At 35.6% G+C, this 22,172-nt stretch overlaps 1 protein-coding gene across 17 annotated transcripts in view; it reads left to right on the forward strand.

Moving 5' to 3' along the window:
• LOC137239317 (beta-1,4-glucuronyltransferase 1) overlaps positions 1–22,172 on the forward strand; it is a 604,255-nt gene that overhangs the window by 197,819 nt on the left and 384,264 nt on the right. The window contains exon 4 of one of the 17 annotated variants that reach the window (XR_010949327.1): positions 3,269–8,475. The exons of the other annotated variants lie outside the window; for them this stretch is intronic. The gene's annotated coding sequence lies outside the window, so the exon portion shown is untranslated. Of the gene's footprint in view, positions 1–3,268; positions 8,476–22,172 lie in introns of those variants that run through there. 17 annotated transcript variants of the gene reach the window in all.

The following is a 22,172-nucleotide window of genomic DNA, read 5'->3' on the forward strand; positions in this document are numbered from 1 at the left end:
ACGAGAGACCAAGCGAACGCGAAAGGTAGATCGTCCGTCATCGGCGTAAAAGTGTACTGACGTATTTTTGCTGCAATTGATAGTGTCTTTAATGAAACTTGTATATTAAAATGGTGCCTACGATAGACCCCTGAGCCACATCAGAGGTGACAATGCTCCGTAGGGGTTTGTCGGTGTCACATTGTATTTATATCCGCAATATTTAATTTACTAAAAAAACAAAACTTATTTTATACGAAATTGCGCACATAGTAAATATTTGCAATCAATACATTATGCACTTGCCGTTTGTTTATATTTCCTTCCTTCCACTTCCTTATATATAACATTTTGGAAAACACAAAAACAGATTTTTTAATAAATAATTGACCTAGAATGTTGAAACTTGACGTGTAGACTGATATTGAGACTATTGATAAAAATTTGAAAACATTTTCCCTTTTATGACTAAGCAATTTTCTATATTTTGGGAGCCACAAGTCGAAGAAAAATTAGTTCAGAATAGAATCATATATATATGTGTTATTGCGCAGCCTTGTAACACTATTAAGCACATAAAACAAAAAAAACAACATCATTTCAAGAGTACAGCTGGGTATGTAATGTTCGGTTTCACCCGAAGTTAGACTTCCTTACTTGTTTTAATTTCCATTCGGCTGATGCGCCATTGTGCCATTTTCTTTGAGTCATTACATCACACGCACACAGTCACTTCTGTAGATATTTGTTCCCTCCATTTCTCTTCACTCTGTAACCTCTCAATTGTTACTTGGTATGTTTGAAGTATGTAAGTATGTAAACACAATGACGACGACAAGTGTCGTGTGTGGTTTGTGCTCATTCCTTTTGGTTGATTTTACTATTTTCGATGCATTTGTTCCTGACATTGTTACTTTGAGCTATAAGTTGTGTGCTCTGTCATATGCGGGCTTTCATATTGGTTTTTGTAATTTTTTATTTTCTTAAATAACATTTTTTTTTTCGTGTGTTATAAGCATCATTGCAACATTGGTAGTGACAGTGGCATTGTAACGCATTCAAGTGTGTTGCCTGACTGTTAAAACTTGGAAGCTTAACCGTTGAGCTTTGATGAAAATGTTGCATTTAGAGAGAATTTAAGTTAGGATTGCTGGTCCCTTGTTACTTTGGGTTAGCTTTTTAATTATGCACATATAACTGTTTATATGCGATAAAATTGTAATATTCTTTGAAATAAATTCAAAATTTAAATAGGACTTCAAAAAATGTTATATCTTGGCAAGCAGTATTAAGACCACTGCTTCAGATCGAATATAAAATCTGGTTACTTCGACCAGGCACATTCGAACATTTTACACATGGAAGGCGCGATACCTCCAAACAGATTTAAAGCTGACCTTCTCTTCCAAATCGCCTGGTGCTCCTTTTTAATTTTTCCTAGCCTTTCATGGCAGAACAACACTCGGAGTGTTTGCCAAAGATCCGCCGAGGGGCGACCCCGTTTGGAAGACTTTCTACTAATTGAAAAAACTATTTTCAAAATTTTCGATATTGCTTTGCCCGAGGCTTGAACCCAGGATCTTCAGTGTGGTATGCGGAGCACGCTGCAACCAAACCACGCCGGGTGCATTGGCAGTATTTTATGCAAACGATTTATTATTGAACACAAGCAAGAGTTTCGATACTCAAGAAATCGAAATACTCGTAAAGCTTCCGAGGTTTTCGAAATTCAATTTAGTCGCTACAATGGCAGTAAGTGTTATATGAAACCGATACTAGCGAACAATTTCTTCTTGAACAAATTCGAGAAATCGTAAGCTCTAGAACAGAAAACGTAAGTCCTCTGCTCAAACGAATCAATTATTATAAGGAACATTAACCTATGCCTGCCTGAAAGTGATAATTTATAATTTCTAGAGTTACGCCTAAAACTGCAACCACTATTTGCACATCTCGTATTTCATCTCTTCCTCTCATTCTCCTAGCATTTATTTCATCTCTCCTTCCCACTACCTGTGCCCTTCGTTCTCTTTACGCCATACGTCCTCACATCACCGGCCCCACTTTTTTCCACTCCCACTTCTACTTTCTCACGCCTACTTCCGTTGCCACTTACAGTTTCAATTGGACTTCGACTCCCGTTCTTTAAACTCATATAACTCCTTACTAATTCTTAATATTGCATCATGGAAAGCAACGCCCACTTTTTCCAAATCATTCGTCTTTCTGCTGTATGAAGAATCCCTCTTCCCACATTTTTCTAGAGGTATTAGTGATTAGTCGAGATATTCAGTTTGAAAATCTCAATTACGAAGTATAGCCTATGAAAACACATTCTAAGATAGGTAGATCTTGAGCCGAGCTATGTAAAGGCCGTTATTCAATCAAATTTTGAGAAAAACGTATTTTGAAAAAAGTCTAAGACGGGTCACTTTTGAAACAAAAGCGTTTTTTTGAAATTTTGCCGAGATAGTGCGTTTTGGAAACGGCAGCCGAGGTAGGATGGCCTTATTTCACTCAGCATTTGTAAGCGGTAGCGGTCCAATCATATTGATTGTAACAAACGACTGAATTGGAACGTGAGATTATTATGCAGAGTTTCATGTAGAATTCCAAAAAAATTGAGAGATTTTTTTGTCTTCAAACTGAGAGACTGAGAGACGGGCAAGGTTTAAATCGATTTCGTTTGTCGCTCTAACCCCCACCAATTTCTTTCATTTAACCAGGCGGGTATATGGACTTTGTGTACACCAGGCTTAACACCAATGCATCTATTGTTGTTGTTGTTGTTGTTGCGGTAAGGACACGCCCCGAAGGCCTTGGGGAGTGTTATCGATGTTGATGGTCCTTTGCCGGAATCAGATCCGGTACGTTCCGGTACCAAGCCCAACATCTCGGGAACGATTTGTTATGATCGCATGCTACCTTCTAGGCCAACCCGCCATCCCACCCCCTACATCCATGAGGAGCTCGGGGTCGCCAGAGCCTCGACTGTTAATGAAACAGGATTCGCGACGGATAGGTGAGGTTGAAAATTGGGTTTGGAGAAGCTATATATTACGCTGGAAACCTGAAAAGGTTGCGCTACACAACACCTTGAATCTATTTGGTATTTTAGTCGCCTCTTACGACAGGCATACCTACCGCGGGTATATTCTAACCCCCTAACCCTCTGGGGAAGCCAATGCATCTAATTTATTGTCGTGTCAGTATTCCCACTGATATAAGTATAGATATTTATTTCTTTTCGTAAATTTTAAATAACAACTTTAACTTTCTTCTTTTTCAGGTAAGTCTCATCCAACATCCACGGAAAATTTCGTTTAGGTAAGATTATATCTCTTCGACAATCGTATGTACTTGTACATCCTACCCAAATGATTTAAGCAATATATCTAATAACTCAGAAACCACTCTGTAAAGATTCGCTAGGGCGCAGAGATGTCCACAGATCTTTTAAAAAACTCTAAATGAAACTGATTCGAGATGTTCTAGAAAATAGCTAGATTTAGCTAAACAAACAATCAGATAACTATGTTTCTCGAAAATTTTTTAAACAAAAGTGAAATTAAGAAAAAAACTACATTTTGTGTGTTGGAACCAAACGTTCAAACACGCACTGTATGAAAGCATTCCAACACAATGTATGTTATTTTAGATTAAAATGTGAATAAAATAATAAAAAAAAATTTCAAGTTAAACGGTTTTATTGAAAACAATACTTACATGAATAATACGAAAAGCTAGAAAATAACTAGGTAGGTCCTAGGTACTAGTCGTCACACTCCTTATCAATCTATGGCGTTGATCAGACAATTAAATAAAAGCGTTGGACGCGTCATATTTCTATTGATAGTTATAAGTAAAACCAACTGAACCTTAATCAGGTTATGCTACGCGTCACATTTTTAGAAATTTCATACGCCCAACGCTAATTTAATTGTCTGATCAACGCCCAAGATTGATAAGGAGTGTGATGACTAGTACCTAGCTTTTCGTATTAATATTACTTCATGTAAGTATTGTTTTCAATAAAACCGTTTAACTTAAAAATATTTTTTTAATTATTTTATTTTCAAGTTTTTAGTCTTTATTTAATTGCCTATTATTTCTCATTCTATTTAGTTCATTTAGTGACTCATTATTACAAGGACTCTTTCCTGACAATTTGTTACAACCTAAGTCCTCAATACATAATCCTTCCAAAGACTTTACTCGACTCTGCGCCACGTATGCTTGTCCCTCCTCGAACTCGGAAATATTTTGATGTCACTTCTGCCGGACTGTATGCAATATTTGTTCCAAATATGGACCAAATCGGACCACAAATACGATTTTTGTGAATATCTCGATCCTTGCGCCACCTAGCGGCGGTTTTTTTGATAGGTCGCTTTCTATTCTTGTATGTATAATGTGTTCCAAATATGAGCCAAATCGGGCCACAAATACGATTTTTGTGAATATCTCGATCCTTGCGCCACCTAGCGGCGCTTTTTTTCATAGGTCGATTTCAATTCTTCTATGTGTTATTTGTTCCTAATATGAGCCAAATCGACCACAAATACGATTTTTGCTAATATCTCGATCCTTGCGCCACCTAGCGGCGATTTTTTTCTTATTATTGCATTGTCATCGGGTTCTGAACTATATTCCAAGTTTCAAGCTTGTAGCTTATCGGGAAGTTACTTAAATTTCAATTACAAAATTCGTTCACAACGGCCGTGCATGCGGCCGTGCGGCCTGCCTGTCAAGTCAAGCTAAATAAAACCGTTTAAAAATACACCAAAGCCACGAAAATCTTTTGTAAAATACTCTTTTAAATAAAATTAATAATATTTGGTGTGTTTGTATGTATATACATATACTGGTTTGTAAAAACAAAATTAAGTATGTGTGCTCCCACTACACTCAGCCGATTTTGTTAAAGTTTTCAAGATAGCAGAGAATTGTACTGTTATTTTTTTCGGGAGGTAGACCAAAGACTGACCAATTCTAAAAAATCATATTTAGGATGGGACTGCGTACATTGATAGCTTCTTGTGAAGCAGTGAACTATGCAAAAAGATATAATGGTGCGATGTTTTAAAATTCGGCGGGCGAGATAGATAAAGAGGGAGCTAGAGAGTGAGATATAGACATAGAAATATAGCACAGAGAGAAAAAAAACGGGAAGGGAGCTAGGGAGAAAGAGCAACAGAAATAGGGACATAGAGAAATAGAGAGAAGGGAAAGGGAGCTAGAAGGAGAGAGAGATAGAAGAAGGTAAATAGAGAAGGATAGCGAAAGAGACGGAAAAGATGTTAGAGAGAGACATCGAATAGGGAGAATGAGAAAGAGACCCAGAGAGAGATGAAGGATGAGGAAAGAGCGTGGAAATGGAGAAAGGGGGAAGGAGAAAAGAGAGAGGAGGGAGTAAACTATAAAAACCTCTTTGAAATAATGCAGATAACTCAAAGTTAGGGTAGAATAATGTCGTACGAAACTGCTACTAATTGTATATAGTGAAGTTTTTACAGCTCTCAGTCGAAGTTAAGTCATTTTTTACGATATCATATCGAAATGTCTGGCGAAATTTCTTTCGCTGATAGCTTCAATTTAAATAAGTCACAACAAAGGATTTGCCTTTCGATCAGCTTGTAACGCTAAAAGTCCATCGCCAAAAAAATCGAATAACCGCCTAAGTCCAAAGTAAAAGTAGAGTTGTTAGGCAGTTACTCTTTGTGACTATATGGTACTAAATGTTGTATACTTTTATAAAGTCACCGAAAGTTGAAAATTGAGAGTTGATCATTTATTTATGATGCGAAAAAAACTAAGTTTATTCCAGCTCCCAGCTCGACGTTTCGCTAAATTTTCTTGTCATCTTCAGAAACGATATTAGTCACTCCCTGCTCTAACAAAGGCACTTAAGTACTATAAAAACTCCAAGTAATTAAAATTTAAGAAATGTGCCTTCATTTGCAGTAAAATTTTCAAGTATATAATATTACGATTCCATTATATGCATATTAGGGCGGGTCGATTTAAAAATCGCTCATTGCTCTGTGAAAATCGTATTCTAGGAATCAAAATAAGAAACTTTTCCGAAGGAACCATACCTCTAAAACGAATTCTGATGTACCCCCCTTTGGGTCGAACTTATGGGTAGGGGCAATTTCAATTCTACCTGCTGTGTCTTGTGGTGGCTTAAAAAAAAACAACACAAGCAATTTTACGATCTGCAATTGTGTCACAGTGATACCTTTATTTTTTAAAACGGTTGAATAAAAAGCCCACACAACTATGTTTACGACATGCAAATGCATCACAGTGATGCCTTGGTTTTAAAAGGGGGTTGTAAAAACGCTAATTTCTAATAATTTTTTTAAATTTCTTTTCTATTACTAAGTTAAATTCATTTTTTCATTTACATATGTTCTGACTAAATAAATTTCTAAAGAGAAAAATAAACTCCAAAAAGAAAAAACATAGGCATTTCAAAGTGGGATTTTTCAAAATTTGCCCCTACGACCCAAAGAGGGGGACATCAGAATTCGTTTTAGAGGTATGGTTCCTTCTGCAAAGTTTCTTATTTTGATCCCTAGAATATGATTTTCACAGAGCAATGAGCGATTTTTTTTTCCTCCCCACAAATCGACCCGGCCAAATGCATATGTATGTAAAATTATACTTTCTTTGAAAACTCCATTTCTTCAATTCAGCACGCACAATTGAATTGAATTGAATACGAGCCGTATCTGCAACCAACCAAGCAATGTGCAAGCATAATAAAATATATATTTAAACAGAATTACGGTTATATGAAGTGCAAAAATAGTGGAGCAACTTCACAAGTATGTGTGGCCCAACGGCAAGTTAGTGAAGGAGAAATTTTATTTGCCAGCAATTTGGCTGTGATGCAAACGACGGCAAAAATAAAATGGTCATGAATCCGGCATTCGTTGCGCTAATAGAGGCATTAGCGGCATATTGAAATTTAAAATGGAATTTATTAACTGATGTGGTTTTTTTGTTTTTATAAGCTTTTACTTAGTCTCCCTTGGCTGTTGTCTGTAATCAAATCTTGCAAGTTAAATTTGATACACTTCCCGGTGTCCGATTGAGCTGAAATTTTGCACGCATGTATAACTCCGATGACAATGCAATATTACTTTTCGAGAATTCGATAAATTAATCGATAAAAGAGTTATGGGTAAACATTTGTGCTCACAAGCAATAAAAGCCTAAGTCCCAGACAAACCCAGCCTAGCTACAGCGGCACCTATCCGTGGAGTCTGAGACTTAGGCGATTGTGGCTTGTAACCATAGATATTTATATTCCATATTAACGAACTGCGAGAAACACGGACACGAACCGCTGTGGAAAAGATGACTTGATACGAAACTCTCTCATTTTTTGCGCTCTCACGAGGGATTTATCTCAAATTTGTGCTGGCAACAATCACAGATAAATCCCTCGCGCCAGCTGAAGCGAGTGGCAGAACAAAAAATGTGGCAGCTAAAACGAAAAATGGGCCAAAAATTTCGGTAAACTTTAGTTTGATCTACAACTGTAAAATAGCGTTCAAAAATTATGGGAAAAAGGATAAAAATTCTTGTTTTAATGTGAATATTATTACTTCGAAGGCGAAGGGTAAATATTGTTTCCCATTCAAAAGTTATCACTAAAACCAGGTTTTGTAAATATGAAGTCCCGATGCAACAAGTCCATTTTGATCACAGAACCTGGAACGTCAGACATGTAGGATAAGCCCTTCCATTAAATGATGATAACTATTATATCATAGGTCCAATTTACTGAAATTTCAAATGAATATATGGTTTTTTTTTATTTATCACTGTGAGTTAAATGCGTTACAATATTTGACCAAATAATATAATCAAAATCTAAATTTTACTTAGATTTGTTTATATTTAACTCTAACTAGTCGTATTATTGTAAAATAAGTTTAAAGAAATGAATATTTTACGACTATCATTTTATTAAATGATTGAAACTATAATCGCCGAAATGTATGTCAAAAATCCCCATATTCAGATCTATTAATTTTTGTTTGGAGTGGCATCATTGACAAAAATGTCCTTTTTGACAGCGCTCTCTCAAAAAAAAGAGTTGCAAATCTATTCATCTATACGCTGTAGCAATTCCATGCCATTACTACGCGGGTATGGGATTCACCATGCCATTTTATATGAGAAAATTTTCTTAGCACGTGGTGAATCCCACTTACTTCCATGTTCTTTGTTTAGAGGGATGGTGAATAACCTACAGCGGCTCAAGAACGCATGTAACTTCGCTTTGTTTGTTAGGCTGTTATCGCTAAATGTTGGATACTTTTCTGCGCACTTGATTTTGTTTTACACATTTTTGGCGATGGAATTTTAGCTAAGCGAAAGTTGGAATTTTATTTTAAAACAGATTTAACCCACAGACCAGAGATCTGCAATGAGTAGTTGTAAACTGAACGCGACATAGGCAAAGTCACAATAAAATATGATTTTAAGTTAGTTAATACTGTTTGACACAATTTTATATGCGCTCTCTGTAAAAATGCTTCAACTAACTTAGTCACATTTTATTTCGATTATGAATATGCGCCAATATATTCGGATAATGATATAAATAAAATTAAAGAAAAAAAAACTTTTTTTAAAAATAAGCTTTTATTATTGGTTAATAAAATTAACCAAAAAGTAAATAAAATTGAAGAAAAAAAAACTTTTTTAAAAATAAGCTTTTATTATTGGTTAATAAAATTAACTAAAAAGTAAAAAATAAATTGACTGTAAAGAAATATAACACTTTATAAGTTCATTGTAACCTTTAACGATAATTAGGCTTCTTCGTCTGCGACAAAAAAATTCCATATTGTACATAATTATATATTTTTATACTCAGCTGAGCAGAGCTCACAGAGTATATTAACTTTGTTCGCATAACGGTAACCCGTAACGGCATAAACTAATCGAGATAGATATAGACTTCTATATATCAAAATGATCTGCGCGAAAAAAAAAAAATAATTTAGCCATGTCCTTCCGTCCGTCCGTCCATAAACACGATAACTTGATTAAATTTTGAGGTATCTTGATAAAATTTGGTATGTAGGTTCCTGGGGCGCTCATCTCAGATCGCTATTTAAAATGAACGAAATCGGACTACAACCACGCCGACTTTTTCGATATCGAAGATTTTGAAAAACCGAAAAAGTGCGATAATTCATTACCAAAGACGGATAAAGCTATGAAACTTGGTAGGTGCGTTGACCTTATGACGCAAAATAGAAAATTAGTAAAATTTTGGACAATGGGCATGGCACCGCCCACTTTTAAAAGAAGGAAATTTAAAAGTTTTGCAAGCTGTAATTTGGCAGTCGTTGAAGATATCATGATGAAATGTGGCAGGCACGTTACTCCTATTACTATATGTGTGACAAATAAAAATTAGCAAAATCGGATGACGAACACGCCCACTTAAAAAAAATTTTTTTCAAAGTCAAATTTTACAAAATATTTAATATCTTTACAGCATATAAGTAAAATATGTCAACATTCAACTCCAGTAATGATATGGTGCAACAAAATACAAACATAAAAGAAAATTTCAAAATGGGCGCGGCTCCGCCCTTTTTCGTTTAATTTGTCTAGGATACTTTTAATGCCATAAATCGAACAAAGATATTTCGAAACGGCTTCCACCTATAGAACTAAGGCCCACTCCCTTTTGAAATACTCATTAACACCTTTCATTTGATACCCATATCCTACAAATACATTCTAGAGTCACCCCTGGTTCATCTTTATGGCGATATCTCGAAAAGGCGTCCACCTATGGAACTAAGGATCACTCGCTTTTATAATACTCATTACCACCTTTAATTTGATACCCATATCGTACAAACACATTCTAGGGTCACCCCTGGTCCACCTTTAGAACTATGGCCCACTCCGTTTTAAAATACTTTTTAATACCTTCCCTTTGATACCCATGTCATACAAACACATTCCAGGGTTACCCTAGGTTCATTTTCCTACATGGTGATTTTCCCGTATTTTGTCTCCAAAGCTCTCAACTGAGTATGTAATGTTCGGTTACACCCGAACTTAGCCTTCCTTACTTGTTTTTTTTTTTTTTTTTGTTTTCGTGCACCCTAATTTACTCGCCTTAGTCGCATGATCACCTACAATCAGCCCTGTGCTCATTTCGGACAACTCAAATTTTTCACAGGGAAGGTTACTATCCCTGTGAAAAATTTGAGTTCTCCGAAACGCGCACGGGGCTGGTTGTAGGTGATCATGCGACTAAGGCGAGTTCAATAGGCTGCTTTGCAAGGGAATGATTTGTCACTTTTAATATTTGAATGCGTATTAAGTGCGAATGGTCCGTTTTTATATTTTTGTCGCTCTTCGCATGCAGTTTTTTTTAGCTTTACACAATTATTATAAAAAATATTAAATCAGGTTACTTGGAAATCAGAATAATCTATAATAATGCCATTAACTGTATTTTTTTGCGCAAAATGTAAAAGAAACAGCTCTTCGCGAGCACCAACATCGAGGTGCTTGTATAAGTTAGAGAAATTAAAAAAATGTGGCGGGATGAACCCTTTTTCTGTCGCTCTTCTCTTCGTCTCTGTCTCGCACTCTCTCACTCCTAACAGACTAAAAAAGCTAGCTAGTAAATGTCATCTAGACCAGTGGGCACCAAAACTTAAACTATGGATGTGTTGCCAAGAGTAAAATCATCGTAGTGTCAGTGGCTTAGACATTGATTAACAAGCAACGAGGCGAGAAGTACGCACGTATGTTTGTTTAGACTCAAAAGGTTATTCGTTAACAATAATAACCAACGGATTAATACCCTCCAAAGCCCGCCGGACCGGCGCGAGGGGCGCATCCGCATGTACTATTGCGTGAAATTAACAAAACAATAAAAAACATATATACATAGCTATCATTACACAAATCACTCACCAGGCCGCCTTATAGGCAGTGGAATCCAACGTAATAAAGTCGGATATCGTGCGGAGGTGTCCTCAGGGCATGCCAGAGTCTCCCTTTGCTGGATCCCTTGGCACAACTCCGCAAGACCATAGCAGTATTATATCCTGAGAAAAATCGAGAAATACGAGATTAGGACAACGGACTTGCCGTGGACTAACCACGTTGATTGGTAGGTCTCAATGTCTTTTTGGCCATGTTAAGAAAAGGAAGGAATAAGCTTCCTTCTCAAGTTAAAAAAATCTGCAGTTAATACTTACGGGAGTCTACACAGGTGGTTGCACTTTTGCTATAATGTTTCTATGTTGGCGCATACCAACAAGCACCCGAAGCTATCTGAACCTGTCAGGATGACAAGTCTTGCAACATAGGAATCAGTTTTTCGCCCGTACTGGCAGAGGTTGGAAAGGTGTATCTTTCTCTCCTACTTAAGGTCAACAGAAAAAGCAAGTGATTCGTTGAGGGCCACGCTTTTCGTTGCAGTTTCAGCGAGTAGTGATCTTTAAGAGTGGCTTCAAGCCTGTGGCTTAATTCAAAGTATTAATTTCTATAAATTTTCCCAATTCCGTACGATTAATCAAATTATCTCGATCAGTGCGCCTCCTAGCGTAACCTCTTGCAATGCGTAACTTCAGTTCGCAATCGGAAAAAAGAAAAAATATCTGCAAAACAAACAAGCCTATTTCGGCTTTGTGCCATCTTCGGTGTTATTTTTCGTTGGAAGAAAATCATTAAAATAAAAATCAACTATCGCCCTGGGGGCACCAATTTGCGTCGTGATATCCTTAAATTTTACCTACAATGGCGAGACGGGTCCTACACCTTGTATGCCTACTCCGAACTGCATATGCAGGCAGATAAATTTACGCTGAGAAGCTTTTCATGGCAGAAATACACTCAGAGTGTTTTTCAAACCACTGCCGAGGGGGACTTTACTTAAAAAAATTGTCTTTCAGTTGAAAAAGAAAAAAACATTTCTCTACAGATTTTCGTTTAACTTACCCCGGACCTTAAGCCCAAGACTTTCGGTGTGGTAGGCGGGCAAACTACCATCACACCTAGGCGGCCACAAGAAAAAGAAAACATTTAATAAAATAAATCAGCAATTAAGCATATTTTTTTCTACGCTTTTAATTCCATATTTATTGTCAATTTGTTTACTTGTTTTATTTTTTAATTTTGTGCTATCTGACCTTCGCTATGCAAATTCCAAACAACTATGAAACAGGTGTATACAGCACTTATTTGCTTACATTTAATTTCCGTTTGTTTATAATTATTGTGAAATAAAAATAAAAAATGTTGCATACAATCTTCTTTTTATTTCATTTTTATTTTTTGTTTGTGCTAATGTGAGGTTTACTGCCAGATTGTGAACACATGCATTATATCTTATGTCCACTTTGACCTTTCAATAAATTCTCGTGCGCGAATATTATAGCATAAACTTAGTCATCGGTCACACTAAGGCATCAATTGTTTACTATTGAAAAACAATGTAAATAAGCTAATCAAGTTTGTAATCAATAACCGAAATATGTGAAGCATACATTCCTTATCGTAGGCGCTTAACCACATATTACCATTCCATTTGCAGAAAATGGCCTAGCCAGCGTAGCTTTTGGGCTTGTATGCCCCTAAAGCTGATACAGCAACAGCACAGAACAATTATCTCGTATATTTTCAAAGGCAGCCCATCTTAACTCGACACTCAACATAATATACAACAGCGACCAAGAAAAAAGCAATGGCAATTTTCATCAAATTTCTTCAACTTAATTCTTTTTTACTAAGTTTTCGTTTTTACATGGAAGCAAATCTGAAACGCAATTCGGAAAAAAATTTCCAAGAATGAAGGCGGATTTTAGCGACTAATAACTTGTAAATTATTAAACTAAAATTCATTGATCTACAAAACTGCATACTCAAAAAAATCAGAAAACTCAAAATAAAATGTTTGAAATTTTCATAAAATTTTTTCGAACTTTCGAATTCTTCGAAAATATTTTCGAGATTGGTTTACATAATTTCAGTTACAAAATGCATCCAAGTTTTTTTTTTAAACTAACGAAAATAAAAAATTAAAAGTTTAGCTGACGAAATTTGATAAGAGTTGTCAATTCTAGTTTTTCGAATTTTTTCGAAAACATTGTTGGGATAGGTTTTCAATTATGAAAATCATACATATTCTTTCTAAAACTATTGCAAAAAAAAAAAAAAAAAACAAATTAAGTGACGAAATTTGTTGAGAATCGCGAATTCGTGTTTTTCTTTTTTTTCGAAAATATTTTCGAGATTGGCTTACATAATTTCAGTTTCAAAATTCATACACGCTTTTCTAAAACTTACGAAAAAAATTTAAATGAAGAAATTTGATAAGAATTAATAATTCTTGTTTTTCAATAACATTTTCAGGATAGGTTAACATAATGTAAGTTACGAAAATCATTCTCATACGTAACTGCCGTAATTTGATTAGAAATTCTTTCTAAAATTATTGAAAAAAAAAAAAAACAAATTTAATTGACGAAATCTGTTGAGAATTGCGAATTCACCTTTTTCGAAATTTTTCGCAAATATTTTCGAGATTGGTTTACATAATTTCAACTACAAAATTCATACAAGTTTTTTCTTACTGACGAAATTTGATAAGAGTTGCCAATTCTCGTTTTTCGAATTTTTTCGAAAAAATTTTGGGATAGGTTAACATAGTTTGAATTATGAAAATCATGCAAATTATTTCTAAAATTATTGAAAAAAAAAGAAATTTAATTGACGAAATTTTGAGAGAATTGCGAATTCACGTTTATCGATTTTTTTCGAAAATATTTTCGAGATTGGTTTATATAATTTCAGTTTCAAAATTCATATAAGTTTTTTCTTAATTTCGAAAAAATTAAAATTTTGCTGTCTAAATTTGATAACAATTGCTAATTCTCGTTTGTCGAATTTTACCGAAAACATTTTTGGGATTGGTTTACATAATTTTAATTACGAAAATCTAACAAACTCTTTCTAAAGCTATAAAAAAAAATAACAATTTAATTGATGAAATTTTATGAGATTTGCAAATTCACGTTTTTCGAAAATTTTTTCGAGATTGGCTTACATAGTTTCTGTTGCAAAATTCATAGACGTGTATTCTTAAATTATAGATAATAAAATAAAGAAACATTTATTTGATCGAAATTACGACTGCTATTTTCGTGTTCGCTGCTGTATAAGCATGTTGCAAGTTCCATGTCTCCTTTTATTATTAAATTTGCAATCTTATATGTGTTTTAAAATGATTGACAAATTGCTATTAAAAATTTAATTTTTCTAATCGTTTATTAGCTTATAAAACATTCGAATATTAATTTTTAGTTCTGCCCATCATAAAAGCGAATCAAATAAGTTTAAAAACTCCATTACTTATAAATAATGTGAAAACATACAAATATGTATGTATGTATGATACGTGAACGTAAACTCAATTCAATCAATGATTTTACATAAATGCCATGCAACTGGCGTTTTATTATTATTTATTTGCTAAAATAATATGCAATTCTATTTTTATAGTTGTGGTGTCAGTGGTTATTTATTAATAATAATAAAAAAATACAAAAAATATTGTGTGAAGATTTATAAGTGTTGAAATATGAAGCTCTTGCTTGCTTTGTTCTGTGACTTAGAAATACTAAAAGGCAAAAGTAAATAATTACTTGATTTTGAATTTATATTGTTGAGTGATGCCCAAAAAATTGGTTAGCAAATGCAATATTCACAGAAAACTTACATACACTAAGCGTCATTTGTTTATGAACACCTTTGTTCTTAACCACCAGATTTTAGTTTATATACTTAAAAAAATAATTAGTTGTTTACAAAGCAAATGCTAATGCTATCAAAAATCAAATTTATACAAAGGGACTCTTCCCCTTGAAATTTTTCTTGGGTTTTTTATAGAGATAATAGCTTGTTTCAAATTTTCAAAATGATGTAACGAATTTACTGCAAATCCTCTTATTTGCCCTTCCGCTAAGTCCGAATCACTAAACTGTCGAATAAATAACTCCAATATCGAATAATGGAAAAATTACCTTTATTAAAGTACTTCACAATAACACTTATACTTTGCAACTAGCTGGCTTAATAACCAAACTGATTGATAGCTCAAATGAAACTCTTCTATTGCCCGACAGATTGCGTGCTTAATCAAAACTACTTGACAGCTCAAATCAAACTAAATTCCAGCGCCTCTACATTTGCTGCCTTTTATACTCTCTGATTTCAAAGTTCGCATCTTCTAGGCGCTTCTATTTCCAGAATCTACTAGTTGGCCATCAGCTCTCAAATTTCTCAGCTGTAACTATAATTGCACGATTTTATAGCTTCTCTCATTGCATACTTTCAGGAGTATCTCAGATATATGCATGTGGTTGTGCCTTGCTTCTCAGCTGCGTGTACCTACATATGTGTAGACATAATGATTGATTTGTTTATGTAGATACAAGTGACTGTCTGCTTTATTGTTGTTGTGACTTCATTTACTTAGCATCAGACTAGGGATGTGAGTATCACTTAGTGTCACTCATAATCGTCACACTGCCCTCCACCTAAGTCTGATCGTCCCGATCAGAGAAATCTCTCCATCTAAACGCTGCTAGTATCGCCAAATGTACAACTCTTCTATTTCGTGGTTTCCCAATTGCTTGTATGCGGTAGATGACATCATTGATCGTCTTCACAACTCTGTACGGGCCTTCCCAACTGTACCGCTATTTGGATGGAACATCTTTCCGCCGGTAAGGGTTGTATAGCAGTACCAAATCTCCCTCCAAGAAACCTTCCTCATTAAAGTTCTTGTCATGCCAGTGTCTGATATTACTACTCATTACCCTGGGCCGTTCCCTCACACTATGTTGTTTGGCCAATGAACTACTTCGTAGAGCTTGCGCTTGACGAATTAGCTTCAGTATCAGTATCGTTCCCACGTTTCACAAGTGTAGTGCGCTCTGGCTTGAAACTACCCTCGAATTCTTTCTGGGAAATTCGTTGCTTCGGTTTTGTGCGTCCATTAGGTTTTGTCAATGCCAGTGTTTCTCTCGCAGGTACTTTTCATTTTGCTTTATTTGGCCCATTCGATCTATCATCCTTTGCCTTTGACTTTCATGGTCTTTGTCGAGTATTTTCCACCAGTACTCGATTACTACTGAACTCTTTCTGCAAACTGAAGCTAAGTGGTACATCCTGGTTCTCATAGCGTATAATCTTTCTTGGCATATCGATCCTGATGTCATGGTCAACTAAGAAGTCCACTCCCAATATGACTTCATCAACGATCTCCGCCACAACGAATTTGTGTAGAACCATGACCTTCCCAATTAGGACTTCACATATCACTTCTTCCTGGACTTGGTTATACTCGTCTGTGACCGTACGCAACCTTGCTCCAGGTAACGGCTTTACTCTCCTGTTGACTAAATCAGATCGAATCAAGGAATGAGATGCGCCCGTATCTACAGTCAGTACATGTTCTTTACCATCCACATTCCCTCTGGTGGTAAGACTGCTCGATTTTCTACCAATTTGAAAAACAGATATCACAGGGCATTCAATAGCTGGATCTAGCTCTCGATCTCTACCTCTTACTCGCTCTTGCTCGTCTCCTCCAGCTTTGCGTTTACGGCCATCCACATTGTTGGACCTATTAGGACCAAGATCGCAATGATGTGCAATGTGACCGGGCTTCCCGCATTTGAAGCATTTGATAACTTTTTCACTCCGCTTTTGCGATCCTTTCAGCGCCTCCAATATTGCGTCTACCCACTCTGGCCTTTCTACTTCCACACGGCGTGCTTTGAAAACTGGCTTACACAGAAGCGACGCTGTTTCCTGAATCAGAGCATGTGATACCGTTTCTGCGAATGTTGGCTTTGGGTTTGCGTATGTGGCTCGCTTCGTTTCGACGTCCATTTATAAAGCTCTGAATTTTTACTCTTTCGGTGTATTCCAAATGTGCAAGCCGTTCGACATCTGACGCAAACTCCTGCATAGTCTCATTAGCTTTTTGGTAGCGGTTTTGTAACTCTATTTCGTGTATCTGTTTCCTGTGTTCGCTTCCGTATCGCCTCTCTAGAGCGATCATCAATGTTTCGTAGTTGTTCCGCTCTCCCTCGGGAATAGTCTGTAGGATTTCAGCAGCAGATCCTTTTTATAAAATGATGCTCCTACTTCAGAGGCTTCTAGTGTATATATACAAAGTATGTTTAGGTACTGTGTTTAGGGTAGAAAAAATTACCTCTTGTATTGAAGTAATGGATTAGGTCATTTTCATTTTCCCCCCAGCGGGTTAGGTCAGTGTAAGGCTGTGTAGGGCAACCCTTTCAGGTTGCCAGCGCAATATATAGCTTCTTCAAACTCAATTGTCAACCTCACCTATCCGTGGCGAATCCTGTCTCACTAACAGACGAAGCCCTGGCGACCCCAAGCTCCTCATGGAACTTGGGAGTGGGGAGGGAAGGATTGCCTGAAGGTTTAATGTGGCCATATAAATTGTTCCCGAGATGGTCGGGCTAGCACCTTAATGGTGCTGTGTTACCGGAGCGTGCCGGAACTGTATTCGGCAAAGGACCATTGCAACGATAACACTCCCAAAGCCTTCGGGGAGTAGCCTTATCGCTACAACAACAACAAGGTCATTTTCAAAAGCATTAAGAATTCTTTAGTTGTCATAAACGTAATAATAACTACTAAGAGCCTAATTATGTAAAACGCCGTAACGGTTTGCGCTCTAGTCAGTCATATTCACAATTGTATAATAACAGTCAGTAACTTGAGCGAAAAATTTAAAAGCTCCGTGGCATTTACCTAATAACAAGATAAGATAAGTAAGATTTTAATCTATTACAGTTTTCATATCGATATTTCCTTTTCTCGACTGCGAGTTTCGTGTATGAACCTCTAAGAACAGGTTTCGCCGGGCATTCATTGGCATACAGCTGTCCTGACTCTTTGTTGATCAGGCTCGTCAATAAAAAACGCATTAATGTTAGGATGCTCAGGGTTTTTTGGAATTTAAGGAGTACTGCTTTTTTCCATATGTTTTCTTTTTTTGTGGAGAGTATTCTAGCCTCATTGTGTACATGATTTTCTGGTTTCATAAGAAGACATTTTGTGGCAATTCTGAGCGCGGTGCTTTAGCAAGCATGCAGCTTCCTCTAGTGATGAACGACTATATCGGAAGCGTTGAGCACAAAAGCGGCTGGCCAGTTGCTTTACAAGTAGCTTTCAGCGTCTCTTTCATTGGCCTCAAGTGGTGTCAGCGGGGGACTTTAGGAATTGGTTGCGGCTCTGAAATTAAGGTATAATAATGGCTGCATGATCACACCCGTAATCCCATCAAAGTGTGTACCCAATAGTGCACTAGTTTTACACATTGGCTTTTTTTTAAGCAGATTGATACGCCTCGTTGTAAGTTGGGGATCAGTGGATTATGCCACCGTAGTCACTGATTGCTATATTACTTCACAGCTTATCCAACCTCAGAAATAGAAATGACGACTTCAACTCACTCATTGGATAATGGGGCGGGAGGCGTGGCGAATAAATTCGTTTCCAATATAGACGCGGTTGTTTCTGAAAATACTAGTTCTAGAGCATACTGGTTAGACTATCCATATCGGTAACATTCGCCAAAAACTTTACAGAGTGTCTTTGTGGCTACTCCAGCTACCATCTAGCGGCAATTATTGAAGACTCGCGGAAGTGGTTAAATAACTCCTACAAAGCGAGTTGTGCTTAATAGCGGACACGAGCCTCTATGCTACGACGTGTTTTATAGTTTTTTTAAACTATATGTATGTTATTAAAGTAATACATCTTAAATCTGACTCATTTCTCTTCAAACGTACTTCGCGGCAATTTAAAATAAATTATCTACTTCGCTTCTTCATAATTCATCATTTTTCCAATTGTAAACTTCATTTATTATTACCTTTATATTAAGTCCCTTTCATGTTTGTGCCTAGAGACTTGTAACTTGGCACGCAGTTCGAGGCTTGGTGAGAATACAATTTACAGAAAACAAAATTGTGCTAGGTGGCGCGCCAATTGAGATAACTACAAATCCTTGAAAACGAGGGGAATCTTGCAATCGACTTTTGAGTAACTTCCCGGTGAGCTGGAGATATGAAGCTTGAGCCGAAGATCAGAACTCGGTGACAATGCAATATTTTATCAAAAAAATTCCGCTAGGTGGCACATGGATCGAGATATTAGGAAAATTTATTTTAATTTGGGAATATTTCAATCTATTTTTAACTAACTTCCTGGATATCTAGAGACAAATAGTTTAAAACTCGGTGACAGTGTAATGTTTGATCAAAATATTTTAGCTACGTAAAGCTCAAGTCGAACTATTTAGAAGATTAGGCCATGCCTTCATGGCTGGCCTCCTGAGTGTTGCAGGCGTTGTACGCCTAAAGAATTCTACCTCGTTGAAGGCCAACTCAATACACGTCATTGCATACTTGTAGGCGTACGCGACTTTCACCACGATTCTTCTAGACTTTCAGGCGTATGCGAATTTCACCACGATTTTCAGCTGTGTAAATTAAGTAGCTGACAAACGAGGTGGAATTCTCTTGTTATGATGCGAGGTGGAATTCTGTTGTTTTCGCCAGTGTTGTCATCGAAAATTCCACTAATTCTCTTAAATCTTGCTATTTTGATCAAATAAATAAAGATAAGAATTTTCACTTAGGAATTACTTAAATTACTAATCAAAGTTGCAATTGCTTTTTTGTAGGCAGTACTAAAAATTTAAAATAAAAATACGTTAAAAAAATTGTAATGACTACCTTAATATAAATGGACCAAAAAATAGAAGGAATTTTTTCTTGTTGAATTTTGACTAAAAAACTTTAACAATAGCTCTTGTAAAAGAATTTTGGAATTTAAAATTATAAAGCTTGAGCGCGTGTTTAAATTTTAAATAATCAATTAGTTATTACCAAGTACATGGTTTGCCTTAAATTGAAAGATTTTTGGTCCATTTATATAAAGGTAGTCCTTAAAATTTTTTTTATCAACTTTTTGTTTTTCTCTATAATGTTTTGCTTAATTGCCTAAGACCTTCGATTTTATGATTGCCAAAATTTATATGTATGTAATGTTCGCTCGCATGTTTGTGCTCATATCCAAATATATTTGAATACATATTTTCGTTTTGTTAATAAGAATTTTGCAGGTCTATTAATTATCTTACATGATTGCTCATTATTTTTTAAATTTAATTATTTTGACAAATTACATATTAAGCTGACAGCTGAAAACTTTTATTATATTAAAAGAGATAAACAAACAAACAATAAATATTTGAGTTCAAAGATTAAGGTGAGGTGAGAAAAAAAAATTATGCCACAGAGTCACTAAAAGTCATATATATAGTTAATTCATTCAAGCGTACCAAAACAGCTTCTAGGCCACAATACTTTTATAAACAAAAAATTTTGCATTCGATTTATGCATTTCCAAAACCCAAACCATGCACGCATGCACATATACCGCACGCACAATGATTTGTTTTAATAAATGGAAAAGCTCAAAAAGCTGCGCATGCGCACGTGCCTTAATAATCCATAGATTAATTCGTAGAGTCTATAATTAAAGTGTTGCTTTATATTATGCTTTTATTACTTTAGCGTCAGGTGCTTCTTTGTTGCTTGCTTTAACTTCCGTTCAAACATAATTTATAGCTGAATATGAAAAAAGCGGTATTTCTATGCCAAGGTTAAACACAAAATTTGTTATGTAATTACGAAGACTACATCTTAAGATAAATTGATGATATAAACTACTTAATATAAAAAATTATTTACAGGAAGCATTATTATATTTCGATGACTATGATTTTAGTTGCGTTTGAGTTATGTATGTATATATGCCGATGTGTGTTTATATAATCACATTGGTTTGTTCTAGCCAGAGCAGTTTAATTTCTCCTAGATATTTCGGCTTAATATATGGTCTTAAACTCCAAGAGCGGTAAGAGTTTCTTCCAGCCTTATAGTATTCAATACCACATAATACTTAGGCAATGTATCTTCCCATCTACGGCCTTATTCATAAATTAATGAATGCGTAATAACAAGTTCTACTTCAAACTTTTATTACATAAAGCTGCTGAAAATAAAAAACCATAAATTATAAAATTATATACATAATAATTTTTGGAATCCATTTAAGTCATGCCTGTATGGTGCCACTAAGCGCCTAATAATGTTTGCTAAAATTGAGGAAGTCTCTGGTCATCTTTAATCGTTTTAAACATCTACACTCATCCGCTTCCCCTCTAATGCCCCACTGTCTGCTTGCTTTAACCTCTTATAAGCTAACATATTTGTATTGCTAATTAGTTTATGCGTGCGTGTGATTTTCACGCCTGATTACAGTAGTTTTTATCAAGCGACCCATTAGAGATGAAATGAAAAAGTAAACAAGTAAAGGTTTCTAAGTTCGGGTGTAACCGAACACTATATACTCAGCGTGAGCTTGAATTGTACATTTCATTTCAGATAAATTACTTTTCTACATAACACGTGGCACCGTCCGTTTAAAAGAAAATATCTCCCCATTTCCTCTTACAGTAAAACTTGATAAGTGAAATATCATTGATTCAAAACTAGTTTTTGCTAAGTTAGAGCTTATTATTCTAGTCTACGACCTTTTTAAACCTTTTAGAATTGTTTTATAACTAAGTTGCCGTGGTCTTTAACCGAACCCGTACAATTTTACCAGAAATATTTTCTGCTATAAGGAAAATATGTGTCCACAATTGCTTACGATATGTTAATTTTTCTTCGAGCTATGGCTCCCGAAACATAGAAAATTGCCACGCCCATTTTTTTAAATTTGAAATTTTTCCTATTTATTGTTATAAATACACTTGGGAAATGAAATACCATTGATATAAAGCTCTTTTTTGCAAAGATATAGCTCATTTTATTCGTCCACGACCCTTTTAAAAATCTTTTATATAAAAGTGGGCGTGGTCCTTAACCGATTTCGTTAATTTTTCTTCAAAGCATTCCTTATAGTACAGGCAACCTCTCTGCCGAATTTTGTTACGATAGGTTTAACGATTTTTGATTTATGATAAATAATATTTGTAAAATTGATTTTATAACAAGTGGGCGGCGCCACGC

Source organism: Eurosta solidaginis, chromosome 2 (assembly GCF_040869045.1).
Source record: "Eurosta solidaginis isolate ZX-2024a chromosome 2, ASM4086904v1, whole genome shotgun sequence".
NCBI classification, from domain to species: domain Eukaryota; kingdom Metazoa; phylum Arthropoda; class Insecta; order Diptera; family Tephritidae; genus Eurosta; species Eurosta solidaginis.